At 41.5% G+C, this 15,004-nt stretch overlaps 1 pseudogene across 1 annotated transcript; it reads left to right on the forward strand.

Annotated features, from left to right (window-relative positions):
* Nucleotides 1-4,119: 4,119 nt before the first annotated feature.
* Nucleotides 4,120-4,548, forward strand: LOC311521858 (cytochrome c oxidase subunit 7A2, mitochondrial pseudogene; annotated as a pseudogene). Its single transcript has one exon. The product of its transcript is annotated as a cytochrome c oxidase subunit 7A2, mitochondrial pseudogene (transcript).
* Nucleotides 4,549-15,004: the final 10,456 nt, after the last annotated feature.

Below are 15,004 nucleotides of genomic sequence, written 5' to 3' on the forward strand. Positions count from 1 at the left end.
TATCTCTAATACAATATAGTTCTGTACAACGAATGAGGTTAGATAAATTAATTGATCACTGAAATCATACTATAAATGATATCCTTTTATGTCCATGTAATGACTGATTGTGTGTTGAGACTTGGACTTGACATAGGGTCTTCCGTATAAAGCTAATGGCACATTCTCTATTTTATATATATCCACAACAAAAACTGCACCGTGCAGCCAAACACAGTTATCCCACAATAAATAACTCTCAACTTTCCCCACACATTACCATTTAATCTCTTTACTCAAAAGTGAGAATTTTTAAAAGCACTAAAAACTGTCAAAGTATAAAATCGTACTTTGATACATAAATAAGTTTGCGCAAACATGGATCACTTAGCCAAAAAAGATGTTTCTATCTAATAAAATACATTGTGTGCTAAATCTTTATCAAATCCACATAAGAACATACTTTTATTCTCAAAAGGTAGTCTATATACCAGATTAATTAGTGTTTGCTTATATTTACTCATTTTATCTTGGGACAAAATTGCATGCAACCAAAATAGCCAAATTTTGTTTACATGCCAACAATACAAGAATTACTTATCAGAAGGGAAAATTCAAATCCATTAGGAGACTTTCAATTCTCTGAAGAAAAGAGGCAAAAAGTTCAGTGGAAATAGCTTTGCTTTTTCCTCTGAGGAAAAAAAACCCCATAGTTCAAAACTCTTTTTGTTAAGCCCTGACACAGTCATAGGCATGTGCAGTACATTTCATTAGGGTGTGCACTCAGAGAATTTTATTTATTTATTTTTTTAAAGGTGAACATTTAGCACACAATTTTCCACACTGAAAAAAACCAGTAACCTAGTTAATAATAAATAATAATAATTATTAATAATACTAAAATCAACTCATAAAATTAATGAAAAATGTGTGTATACTGTATATGAGATTATTATATGAGAAATGAAAATGAGCTTGCTTTGGGATTTTACAAGGCACTTATATCATTTTAACACATTTGGTACCCTAAGTAATGATAACACCTCTCGCAAATCACATAAATAGGGATCTCATGGTCCCCTTCCTTCACCCCATTGCAAAGGCGCAGGTGTTATTGCTAGCTGCCCTAGCGCTGCAGAAAACCCAATGGGCAAAACATATAGAAAGAAGAGGATCAATTTATACAGAGGGCTGAAGGGGGACTCCCATAGTGCATTAATTAACACTTAATAAATACATCAAAATTAAATACATTACAGAGAAGCTCCAGAGAAAGAAGACCCAGAGGGAGTAATGGTAGGGGGAATCCCAGGGAGACCAAAGGGGCAGGTAGAGGGAGCAGACAGAGAACAAGGGTAGAGGCAGAGTGGCTGTAGGGTTGGCCCAGTCTTCTGCATCTCCCCTGTGGGTGGAGACACTGATCTCTATTACTGTAAGAGGGAACAATAGAATGGAATGCCCAGAAGAATGAATGACTTGAGGACAATTTCCTGAGGGACCCCTACCCATACCCCTGCAGCGCTTTTCTAGCTCTGACATTTACATTTCTACATGGTTTGGCCCACAGAAATAAAAATCTGCACATCTTCCATGTGTTTTTGGACCAATGGAAAAAAAAAGTTACGATTCAAGTGACTTCTAAAATTCCCTATGAAACTGAGTTAACAAAATAAATGAGCTTTTGAACAACCAGAAAATACACTTCTCAAGTGAAAAACTGTAACTGGACTTCTTTGCAAAGAAATTGTAAGTTTTCTTACAAGAAAAGCCACAAACTGTCTGGAAAGGAAGAGTAGATTAAATTATTTGCCTCAGTGAAATTAAATATCCAGAGAATTGCTGTGCCTGTGATGATGACTGGGGTTTGCTCATCTGTGGCTGTCTCTGGAGGCACAAAGCGGGGGCTCTCTGGAAAGGGATGATGGGGGCACAGGGGCTGGTGGGGATCTTCCAGGGGGGCAGAGAGTTGTGGGGGTCTCTGTGGGGTAGGGTGGGGGGGAGTGATGGACAGAGCCAGCTGCAGCCCCGGGCTGGTCTGTGGGGGAAGGGAGTATTGCTATACCCCTCAGGAAGCCCCCTCTGTATTGTGTATTTTATGCCAGCCCCGGGGTGCCCATCGCTGCTCCTTTCTCCTGCCCCCGGCTCCATCTGTTTGTCTGCCCCCCCAATGCCCCCCCCTGTCTGTGTCTGACAGTGACAGACTCCGGTTGCTCTCTCTGCCTGCAGCTCCCTCCCCCTCCCTGCTGGGGAGGCGCGGTCAGGCAGCTCTGGCACCGCCTCCCCCCCCACAGCTCCCATTGGCCAACTTCCTGGCCAATGGGCTGGGAACCGGGTCAGCTCTGGGACTGGGGACGGAGGCAGCGTGCGGAGCTGCCCGGTCTCTGCCGAGACTCTCTGCAGCGCACAGAGGACGCCGGGGAAGGGGGAGCTGCCCCCGAGGTGAGGCGGCCCCACCTCATGTTGCCGAACCATGGAGCATGGGCACCACGGCCCATCTCCCCGCCTATGTATCCAACCCACCCTGTCCCCTGACTGCCCCTGCCCCTTATCCAACCTCCGGGCCCCCCTAACCATGAGGCTCCTAGCAGCGTTTGGCTCAGCGCGGAGCCAGACACGGTGCCCCGCGGGAGCACGCAGCCCCAGAGCTCTGCCCTGCTTTAGGGTGTGCCTGAGCACACCCCGTGTGCACGCCAATGGACACAGTACTCAAAGTATAGGGTCTGTTCCAAAGCCCTTCACAGCCAATGGAAAGACTCACTCGGACTTCAGTGGGCTTTGCCTCATAGAGCACAGAAGACAGATTTTTGCCCCAGGGACCTTAAAATATATGAAGCAAATCCTACTGTTCTTTCCATACTCGCTGAATGCTCTTGAAACAATAGGTTTCAGAGTAGCAGCTGTGTTAGTCTGTATTCGCAAAAAGAAAAGGAGGACTTGTGGCACCTTAGAGACTAACAAATTTATTTGAGCATAAGCTTTTGTGAGCTACAGCTTATGCTCACATAAATTTGTTGGTCTCTAAGGTGCCAGAAGTCCTCCTTTTCTTTTTTCTTGAAACAATAGGATCACCTTGGAGAGAGGGGGTACTATAGAATTCTAAGAGCACAAGTACTGTGTTTACATCGCCTGATCCTCTGCAGAGGCTTTGTGTCCTAGTGCAGTTTAGGTGTGGGTGGATGCGCTATTACATGGATCCACCAGCCATTCGTTCCTCCACAGTGCAGAGGAGTACAGGAGACATGGTGTTCAGCAGCTCGGAGACAGAGCAGCCATCATGGAACGGTTAAGATTCCATTCCTTCCCATTGCCCACCTCAGCACACAGACCATTTACTGCATGCTGGGAAAAGAATTTGATCCTAAGTAAATACACTTTTGAAAGTCATTTTAGTTTATGCCAATGAGTTAAACTGCTCATTAATTGAAGTGATGTTCTGTAATGCTCCATTAGAAGCAGCAATTCAAAATCTATCACATATAGATTTTGTTTGCTTCAATTCCATTAAGCTGTCATAGGGCACTTCTGGTTTTGTGGCATTTCATTTTGCATGGCTCCTCAGGGTCAAAACCAGAACTGCACACAGCTGTCCCTTATAATTACATTTCAGTGACAAGTCAGGTGTTTGGTTTTTGGCTTGATGCTCTAACAGAGTCAGCATTTAATAGCCAGAAATAAGCTTTGAAGCTAATGCCCCTTTAAAGTGATTGAGGTAGTTTGCAGCTTTGATACTTAAGTTTCAAATGAGTTAGCTAGAGAATTAGCAAGAGAAGACAAAATACATACCAGCACAGAAGGCTAATGCTAGGGCCCCTTCACTATCTAAGTCCTGCATTAAGCAGGACATAAATGGAGACAAAGGCCTTGTTTGTAGCTCTTGTACTGCGGAGGGTTTCACCCACAGAGCACTGAGTCACATACGAGCAGCTAGAAACATCACTTAAGAATTTAAGTAAACTCTGCAGACTACCTTAAGAGCTGTATTAAGCTGCATGTATGTCAACAATTGTCAGTATAACTTAGTACACTTGAATTAGCGCTCTGGGACAGAGGTACAAGAGGCTTTGCTAGAAGCCTAATTCCACTAGCCTCCCCCACATCAAAATGGCTTATAGTTTTACCTGGGAACAGTGAGCTGAGGTGAAGGGACCAGAGCCAATATGCTGCAGAACCTGCTGGCTCTTCGGCAAATTTCCCAGAGGACCATAAGCACTGCTTCACACAGACAAGTCGCAAACAGAGTTCCAGAGAAGCAGAAGCTTTCTCAGGAGGATAATGGAATGCCAGTGCATCTTAAGGGTGGACTAGCAGATAGTTTGCTGTATAGAACCACCATGGCTCTAACAGTTTTGGAACATGCTATGCTGTTTATGAGCTGTTTGTAGCTGCAATGCCCAAGAAAGTGAAATGATTCCAGTTTACAAGATGCCTCCTTAATTAACATCTCTTTGTCCAATTTCATGTAATTCTTCAGGGATCTTGCTTGTCTTTGTCATACATGGTTGATTTCATGTTTGGGATCAATATTTATTGTAACATGTTAACTGCAACCAATAAAGCAGTTTTTACATGTTGGGGGAAACAAAACAAAACAAAACAAAACAAAGAAACAGTGAGCCCAGGCTGCTGCAGCTTACACTTGACCCCCCGACCTGCCTTCCTCCCTCAAAAACTTACCTTTGTTGTCTTCTGGCCAAAGGAGCGGGTTGATTGCCTGTTCTACCCAACTTACTCTGTATGGAGATAGATGCTGACTACAGATGGTCCCATCGCACAGTTTCAGGGGAGTGGTTGCTGCTAAGTAAAGAATACTGCTCCCCAAATCCTAAAGCTCTTTTGGAAAGTCAGAAAGCAACCTGGCTTCTTCTAAACCAGAGTAGCAGAAGCTGGGAGTTTTTGTTGCACCGGCTGCTCTAGTAAGTAGAGTAATTAGTACCAAATAGAACGGTTGGTTTTTGTTTGTTCGTTTGTTGAGTTCCTCATACTGACTACATTTCTTCATTCCTGAGTTGGAAACAGCTCTTTCTGGGGGTGAAAGGACAATTCAGCCCCTATGTCCAGTTATTTTTGATGTCTTTGCTGAGATTGATCATAAATGGTTTCGGTTATAATAGTAGTTTTGAGCTGTAGGTTCAGGATCTCCATATGCACCTCATAATGTGTTGGGCTGGATTCACTTTGTAGTGGCCATCCAACAGCCATAAAATGGTGACCTTTATAACTGCCCACCAGAAATGTGTTTGCTGCCAGAAAGACACTGCAGCAAGGCATACAAAACCAGCCTGGTTTCCAGCAAGCAGGTTGTTAACTTTCTACTTAGATCTTCAACAGGTGTACAGGGCAGAGCCAGGAAACAGAGCTGGGGAATGAAATTCCAAGTAGACCCTTCGGCCTGGTCTATACCTACCTACTTTGCTGCGGGCTGTGGAAAAATGTTGTGCCCTGGGCACTATAATTAGGTTAACCTGACACCCAGTGCAGATACAGCTAGGTTGATGGAAGAATTCGTCTGGCCGCTTAGCTACTGCCTCTCCAAGAGGTGGATTAACTGCATCAACAGAAAAATCTGTTCTGTCAATTTAGGAAGCATCTACGCTAGGGTGCCACAGTGGCACAAGCGCTGTACATCCAGTTGTGTGCCAGATCTGTATTTTAGGTTGGTGCTTTGCTGTTTTGTGTGTAGTTGTATAAAACTGTTTTATTTTGCTTGCGGCAACCAATGAGCTATAAAATTGTGGGGAGGAGAACTTGCAGAGGCCTCTTCCTTCATCACTGCCTTCTACCAGCTTATCCACACTATATCCCATTAGCCCTCTCTTGAGCCAGCTAGTTCCCCAACAGATTATGTTATACAATAACCTTTTATCTTCATCTTTTGTGTTCATTTTGTAAAGAACATGAGCTTTAAGGTTTACATGGTAAGTGATCTGCCAGATGTCATTCTACTTTGTTTTATCTGTGGGAAAGGTTAACAAAAAGGCGGGTATCAGCAGCCGAGACTTGTACTGGTTCAAGTTTCTGACCTTGTGAAGAATCCAGCTACACAGTATTTACAAGTATTTACCCCCTACTTGTACTCATATTTCCTTGCATAAATTCATGTTTCTAGCTGCTTAAACTTTGCATAGAATTCATTTAAAAAATGAGTCACAGAAATAACATCATCTGATCCAAATAAACAATTATGGATAAAAAGAGCAATGCAGAACCAAAATTTAGGTCCGGTATAAGTGGGAACAAATCTCCCTACGTTTTTATGGGATGTTAGATAAGTTAAATTAGTAACGTACTGCTGTCCTAGACCAGTGATTCCCAAACTTGTTCTGCCGCTTGTGCAGGTAATGCCCCTGGCGGGCCGGGCTGGTTTGTTTACCTGCCGCGTCCGCAGGTTCAGCCGATCGCGGCTCCCAGTGGCTGCGGTTCACTGCTCCAGGCCAATGGGAGCTGCTGGAAGCGGCGGCCAGTATGTCCCTCAGCCCGCGCCACTTCCAGCAGTTCCCATTGGCCTGGAGCAGCGAACCGCGGCCACTGGGAGCAGCGATCGGCCGAACCTGTGGATGCGGCAGGTAAACAAACTGGCCCGCCCTGCCAGGGGCTTTCCCTGCACAAGCGGCGGAACAAGTTTGGGAACCACTGTCCTAGACAATAGACATTACAACCCGTTTTCTTTATTTCATTATATTTTTACAGTTAACAGCATGATTTTTCAGAGATAATTTAGTGACTTCTTCCTTACCCCAGGCACATATTTGCATTGGTTATTGAAATATGCATTAATAGTTTTAATTGTATGATAATACATGAATTCATTCTTTGTGCTCTTTGCTGTTGAATACCAGACAATTTCACAAATGTGACTTTTCCTCCTCTTCCACCCCCCGCTCCCAGACAAAAATGCAGAGATGTGAAATGAATGGCCTATTATAATTATATATAGAAGTTTTTGTACCAACACTTATACATGGAGAATCTTATTATCTAGGTTATACATAGGACACTTGATATATTACTTGCCTAGATGAGCCTACTATAAGGTGGGTGCACAACTGGCTGAAAAACTGTACTCAGAGAGTAGTTATCGTTCATAGTCAAATGGGAAGGGCATATTGAGTGGGGTCCAGTTCTATTCAATATCTTTATAATTGATTTGGATAATGGCATAGTGAGTACACTTATAAATTTTGAATTATACCACGCTGGGAAAGGTTGCAAACTCTTTGGAAGACAGGATTAGAATTCAAAATGATCTTGGGAGAACTGGAGAAATCATCTGAAATAAATAGGATTAAATTCAGTAAGGATAAATGCACAGTACTACACTTAGAAAGGAATACTAATTTGTGCAAGTACAAAATGGGAAGTGACTGCTTAGGAAGCAGTACTGCAGAAAAGGACCTGGGGGTTACAGTGGATCACAAACTAAATATGAGTAGAAAATGCAATACAATTGCAAAAAAAGTGAACATCATTCTGGGATGTATTAGCAGGAGTGCTGTAAGCAAGACCCAAGAAGTAATTCTTCCACTCTGCTCAGCACTGGTGAGGCCTCAGCTGGAGTACTGTGTCCAGTTCTGGGTACTACACTTCGGGAGAGATGTAGAAAAAGTGGATAAAGTCCAGAGCAAAGCAATAAAAAATATTAAAGGTCTAGAAAACATGACCTTCTAGGAAAGATTGAAAAAATTGTGTTTCTTTAGTTTGGAGAAGGGAAGAGTGGTGGTGGTTGTGGGGGAACATAACACTCTTCAAATAGGTAAAACATTGTTATAAAGAGAAGGATGATAATTTTTTCTCCCTATCCACTGTGACCAGGATAAGAAGTGATGGTCTTAGAATGCAGCAAGGGATATTTAAGTTAGACCAGTGGTTCTCAACCTATTTACTATTGTGGGCTGCATATGCAGCTCTCTCTGTGTTATGTGGGCTGCATCTGCACAATAGATACCTGTATGGCCCAGAGGATATCACATGTGGCACAGCTGTCTGCAGATTGGGTTGCAAGCAGCCCACAGGCAGCAGGTTGAGAACCACTGAGTTAGACATTAGAAAAAAATTCCTAACTGGAACAAATTACTTCAGAAGGTTGTGGAATCTCTGTCAGTGGAAGTTTTTAAGAACTGGTTAGACAAGCACCTGTCAGGGATGGTCTATAATACTTAGTCCTGCCCGAGTGCAGGGGAATGGATTAGATGACCTATAAAGGTCTCTTCCAGTCCTACATTTGTATGGTTCTATAATAATTCAGTAGGTTTTTGCAAACAACTCTACATTTAAAAGATTATTCCTTCACTTCTAATATCTTATACTGAAGGCAAAATCACACAAAATTGATGATAAAGAACAGTGACATGTGAAGTTAACATTGCAGATTGTGCTTAGTACTTACTTATGTTGAAAAATAGCATCACTTAATGTGTGAATACTGTCTGAAACTTGCCTTAGGGAAGTCCAAGAGCTCTATGGAATTTTGCAGGCATGGTGCTTAGCCACAGACAAAGTGCTTTCCAGTGAGATCAAGTGTATAACTCATTCCATTAAATGCATTTCCTACACAATTTTTAGTTATAGTATGCTTCAGCAGCCGGGCATTTAGTACTTTCATTACATTGCTACCGGTTATTCTTGTTTTAAATAGGTAGAAATTGCATTCTGCACCTTTTTACACTTGGAAATAAATGTCTTACAGTTTCTTTGAGACTGTGAATTTAGCTGTAGAAGTACCAACGGTGCTCTGTGGTTATGTATGGATGTAAAAGGAGATAGCTACTTGTATTTAAATATTTTATTTGATATAGCTTTACTTCACTTGCAATAACCAGCCAAATAAATAAAAGCACAAGAGGGAAAAGGTGAGGAGATCTTAAAAATACTTATGTAACTCATTTCCTCGGGGAGAAACCTGATCCTAATCCTTTTGAAGTCAGTGGGAAAACTCTCACCATTTGCAATGGGAACAGGATTTTGAAGTGGGACTTGGATAGTTTTGGGGGATTGGTAACATGGAAACTTTCAGTTTTAGGCTCTTGATGTGGCAAAGTGATGCAAACAGGTGGACCCCTGCGTTGGTATGGAGCCCTATTGAAATCAGTGGGGGGCTGTGCAGGCAGATGGGCTTGCTGGTATTTGTTAGATTGCAGGATGGTGATCTAGGAGGCTAATTCCAATCCAAGTTATTAAAAATGGAGAATAGTTATCTGACTGCTGCTTGGGAGCCTATGTCAGATGAGTTTGGTGATCTCAGCCTCGTCCTTGATGGACAAGCATCCATATTCAAAACCAACCACAAATGGTGCTAATTAATCTCCTTGTCACTAGTATCAAGAGAGGCTCAGTACTGACTCAGGCATGGAGACTGAACTATCACTTAACTTCCTAGGATGGGTCTACAGAATGTTTTTTTGCAAAACAAACCTACCACTGGTTCAGCTGCATTAGTAATAGCAGCAGTGGGATTCACAGGGCTCCAGGCAGCAACGAAACATGTCTATATGAAACAGTGCTTAGTGTATTGGCAGCTGCCTGAAATCCTGTTTATTCTAGCATTCCCAATATTGCTAAGGAGGCACGAAAGGGGTAAAATGTATAGAAACGAGCCTACTATCCACAGTGTGCTAGATGTGCTTTTCTAGATCAGGACTGAGGCACAGTGGAGTAGCAGACCAAATTTGGTGATGAATCCTGGTCACATGCCACTTGAGGAATGTTGCGCATACGCTTAGAAGAAGGTTGCATTGCCCCTATGTAGGCAGTGCCTGTTTTGTGAATAAACAGAGAACTTCTCTCTCCAGATCTGCTAATCCAGCACTGTTCACACCCACCAAATTCACATAAAAATATTTAATTAAAAAAAACAACAACTGGACACAACATTAATAGGAACCTATCCAAAATTCTGGCTTCATGGGGACTATGTAGAATAATCAACACAGGCAACAGTGCAGGAGCTCCATTATTGTTTTCTAATAAAGCCCAACCTTTAATAACATGAGGAGTGGAATAAAGAAGAGAGACCTGATCATGCCAGAAATTCACCTGGGAGGACTCCTAAGGACTGGAAAGATAGCACTGTTCACATTACAAGTAGTAACTTGTATGCTTTCTCCATCCCCAGGTTCATGAGGCAGGTTGGTCATAGGACTCGAATATGTAGCCCTTAGTATATTAATAGTCCCTCCAAAAAAAGGTCTTCCATTACTTCAACCAAGCTCGATTCCCTGGTTGGCTGCCTTTATTTCAGCAACCTTATCCCTGACCACAAATTTGTTCTCTTTCTTTATGTATGCTTTTCTGTTTTACATTTACTATCCCCTTTCATACCTATGTATGTTAGTTGGGATCTAACCAAAGGGCCGTCGATTTTACTCATTTGCCAGAAGCTTTGGTTCTGATTGGTTCTGTTTGGGTGATTTGGTTCACTACTTGTCCATGTTTTGAATTTATTGTATCATCTAGGACTTAGATTCTTTTTCATAATCACTATAAATATTACATAAAACTTATGCTTAACTCAGTTTTAATTTTTGCTTTATATCTTACCTTTTAAGATGTGTGGTCTACAGGCCATCAATTTTGGAGTCCTTTCTGGTGACCTTCAGAATGAAAATACCTGACAGCCAAGTAACACCTTAATGCCATAAGACAGTTGAGGCTTGGCAGGGGAGAGGAGAAAAATGATTGCTCTATTTATGGAGTGGGCTGCAGAATTAAAAAGGAACAGCCTTGTTTTAGTGCAATTGTGCTACCCTTCCTAAACTATACATTTTTTAATCTTACATCTCGGCTGGTTATAAAATTGAATGAATAGTTTAGTGATTGTTTGATAGTCGATAGTTGAGTAAAGCTTTTAAAATAAATCCATTTCACTTTATTTTTTTCTACATGGCACTTCTGTCCCTTCTTTCACAAGGCCCAGTTAGCAATTTTGTCACTGCTCTTGGTTATACCATCTCTGTAGTCATCTTGCATTATATGTGTGTCTACAGTAAGTGCCTGAGTGATTAGCAAAGATGTCTAAATGTAGCTTTTCCCATTAGACTCCAATTACCAAAACAACGCCCTGGAAATGGGGTGTGAGCTTTGAGGTTTTTGTCATTTGATTTAGACATATTAACTAACACATACTTAGAAATTTAAGAATCCCTTTTTGGAGACAATCAATTTTGACATTTCTAGTCACTAACCCCAATTCAAAATAAAAGGTCTAGTTTTTTCTGTAACTTTCACCCCATATTCTTAAATTTAAAATTGTATCTTTCTTCCTATAGGAGTTGCTGTTATACTCAAAGATTTTTTTTTCTTACACAAAATTGGAGGACTTCTTTTTCTCTGGATAGATCAAAGCATAACAGATACAACTACTCCCTCTGAGAAAATGAGTCACCATATCCCTGCTCCCCATCCGCCTCCTGCTGGGGTGGAAGATACCTAATCAGCAAATCAAATCTGTACTCTGTCTTGTGATCATTCTCACCCAGATCAACACATAAAAGTTGGGCACGAATTTTTTTTTCCAATCAACCTCATACCAAAACTTTTTTGCACACATTTTAATTCAAAGAAGAAAGCACAAAATACGATGTCTTCATTGTGTATGTATCTCATTTACAGCCAAAGTCAGCAGCAATACCTAAATGTAAGTTCCTGAAAAACTGTTCTGTTATGATCCAAACTCTTGACTAGGGCTCTGCTTGGTTAGATATGAGTGTTTTTTACTTAAAGATATATAAATAATGTTATTATGTGTGTCATCTCCTTGCCTTTGGTAGCCCTTCAGTGGCCAAAGTACTTTGTTTATTAAATGGTTTGTGGGGGCAAGATGAAGGTGGGAATGAAGAGAACCTCATGAGAAAAGGTTCAGCAGTGTCAACCCCCTTTTCAGGGAAGGGAGAAACTGCTTCACTCCACTATGTAGCTCTCATTCTTCCTTTAATGAATATGTAAGACTGGTATTGTTAACAAAAATCAAAAGCCCTGTGAAAAGATGGAGCTTGCATTGTATTTGCATGAATAGGAATATTAAATAGCCTTAGAAGGTCCACAATGGCCCAACTGTTGCAACCATCTTCAAGAGAATCTTGTTATCATAAAGATTTTGTGAAGAGTCTTGTGCTTACTGATGCATGTCTTAACTACTGCAGATGCTGTAAGAAGCAAAAATGAGTCAACCTGATTTTTCATACTATGGTAAACCTAGGGACAGTAGCCAAGATTTCTTGGGCTGGTAATTGCATTAAAAGATAACTAGAGAAATGATGTATTTGTATTTAACAATATTCATATCTTCTTTGGCACCATGTTAATTAAACAATTGTGATGCTGTGCTGGCTGCAGATCAAGTCTAACAAACAGGAAAGAAAGTGAATCGTAACTAGTCTATTATCCTAGTGGGAAATAGAGTGGTAGGAAATTCAATGTTTAGCTATTATTTGAACTCTGACTTTGTGTCTTGAAATTCTTATTTAATTAGAACTGGATGAAACTGGTATCTGTGCTGCCCTAGTACGTACCCATGCTATTGACTCTTGGGCCAATATGGTAGGTCACGGTATAGGTAGATTTTTTTTACAACCAGATTGGATCAACTTCTCCAGCTACAATGGCAGAGTCCATTGGGTCAGTAGGGTTCCACCAGTAACTGAGACCAAAGAAGTGGCTTGCAACATAACACCTTATTTTTATATGGCACACTTGATCCTGAAGGATCCCAGCATGCTTTGCAGGCTAAGCGTATGTCTGCACTGCAGCTGGAGGTATAATTTCTGGCTTGGGTAGATGTACACACATTAGCTTTGATCGAGCTACTGCGCTAGTCGGAGCAGTGCAGCCACAGGCAGTGGCATGGGCTAGTCACCTGAGCACAGCCCTTTCCCAGACCCTGCGTAAGTACTAATGTGGATACGCTACTATTTCCTGGTACTAATTTGATCAAAACTAGCATGTATCTGTCCACCTGAGCTGCAGTGTCGATGTACCCTGAAGGTGGGATTTTTTAAAACCAGTCCACTCTGGCGTAACTTGACTCCCACATACGTCAATGGTAAAATTGCCTTTGATCTCGGTGGTAGCAGAGTTAAGTTGATGCTGAACATTTCTGAAAAATCTGCCCTAAATGTACAGGATTTATTTTATTTACCACTATTCACAGCAGAGTCATTGCTGTGTGACACTGGTCAAATCACTAAATCAATATAGGCCGCATTTGCCTCACCTGTGGAATGGTAATGCTTATCTACTTCATAGAGCACTGGGGGGCATAATTATTTGCAAATGCTATGAGATCCTCTGCTGTGAAAGTGCAATAGGTTTTATTTTATTTTTTTTCCTCATAGAGCGGTGGTTTGTAATGTAGTATAATGGAAAAATTAATACTTAGTTAACTCATGTAAAACCTTTACATTTTTATAGTCTCTTACATTGGATGATCTTAATTCACTCTTACAAATGCTTATTAAAGAAGCCTCACGTCAGCCTGGTGAGCTCTGTAAGCATAAATATACCCATTGTACTGGTGGGTAAAGTGAGATGAAATGCCTTGCCCAAGGTCATATGCGTGACCTTGGCTTAACCTGGAATAGAACCTAAGCATCCTGGCACCTAATCAGCTGCTATAACTACTAGACCACATAGGGTATGTCTGCACTGCAATAAAACATCTGCAGGTGGCCTGTGTCAGCTGACTCAGGCTCGCCAGGCTCGGGCTACGGGGCTATAAGATAGCAAAGTAGATGCTCAGGCTGGAGCCTAGGCTTTGGGACCTTCCCCCGTTGTAGGGTCCCAGAGCCCCAGCTGCAGCGTGAGCCTGAATATCTGTACTGCAATTTGATAGCCCCACAGCCCAAGCCCTGAGAGCCTGGGTCAGCTGACACTGGCCAGCTGCAGTATAGACATACCCATAGTAGCACAGAGTTGGTAAGAAGTGATTCAGTCACCTCTTAGTGATTGAAAACTGATGCCATCTGGTGGTTGGGTATGGGTGTATGTAATGAATTAGTCATGTTAGTTCAGTTCTTACTAAACAGGCAACCACACTGCAAAAACTGCTGTTATCAATGGCACTAATTGGCATCCTTGTTGCAAGCATCGGCAGAGAGCTTTCTACAAACCCTAAGGGGAGAAGAGCAAGGGACTCTGCTCTTGCCAAAGTCTCTAATCTATTTTGCCTAGTAGGCACATGGATATTACAGTGCGGAGCAGCAGCACCAAATCTTCAAATTCAGAGTTAGGGCATATTGGTGGGATAAGAACATAGAAAGTTTTTTCTATATTCCTACTACACATGTTCAGGGCACAAATAGAAAACTTAATTCTCAGGTCATCAGGCCAACACCTTTCACCATCCACATGAACATAGGGAGAAATACTAAAGAAAAATGTGTCTAAATAAAATGTTGCTTGAGAAAATCAGGACTGACTCCAACATTTGCATGCCTTCTTGTAGATCGGTAATGTGTTTAATACTGGAAAGTCCTTCTGGTACGTGTACTGGATAATACTGTCAGCTCCTACTCTGACCTTTTGATAGTGTCGACATAGAACAATGTCAGTAATGGATACACTCTACTTGGATGGTAACTGATAGTACAAAATGTTTTAAAAGTGAACATAATCTTCTCCTGATGACTAATGGGCACAAGGGAATGTCTTCTGAGATGTGACTAAAGGTAGGGCTTAAGGTAAAAGTTTGTCTTGTGAATGGACATGTGCTATAGACGCATTAGGTAGAGGCAAATTTCTGAAGAGTACTCTATTGGCAATTGTGGGCCCAGTTCTCAAACTTGAGTATTAAAATTAGCATACAATTTTTTTTATTAGCGATGACTGAGAGAGGAGAAAAAAGGGACATTTTTACATTTTGTAAAAACAATTTTTTGTGAAGAATAAGTCCCTTTTTTCGTTGAAGAATTTTGAAATGCTTCAAGCAGCTCCAGTTCTGAACCTCATACTGGTACCCAAATAAATACATGTTTTAGGCACCTGAATATGGATCTGAGCATCCAAATGCAGAATCTGGACTCCAGACATAATTGCC

This window comes from Lepidochelys olivacea, assembly GCF_965140295.1.
Source record: "Lepidochelys olivacea isolate rLepOli2 genome assembly, chromosome: 6".
Classification (NCBI taxonomy): domain Eukaryota; kingdom Metazoa; phylum Chordata; order Testudines; family Cheloniidae; genus Lepidochelys; species Lepidochelys olivacea.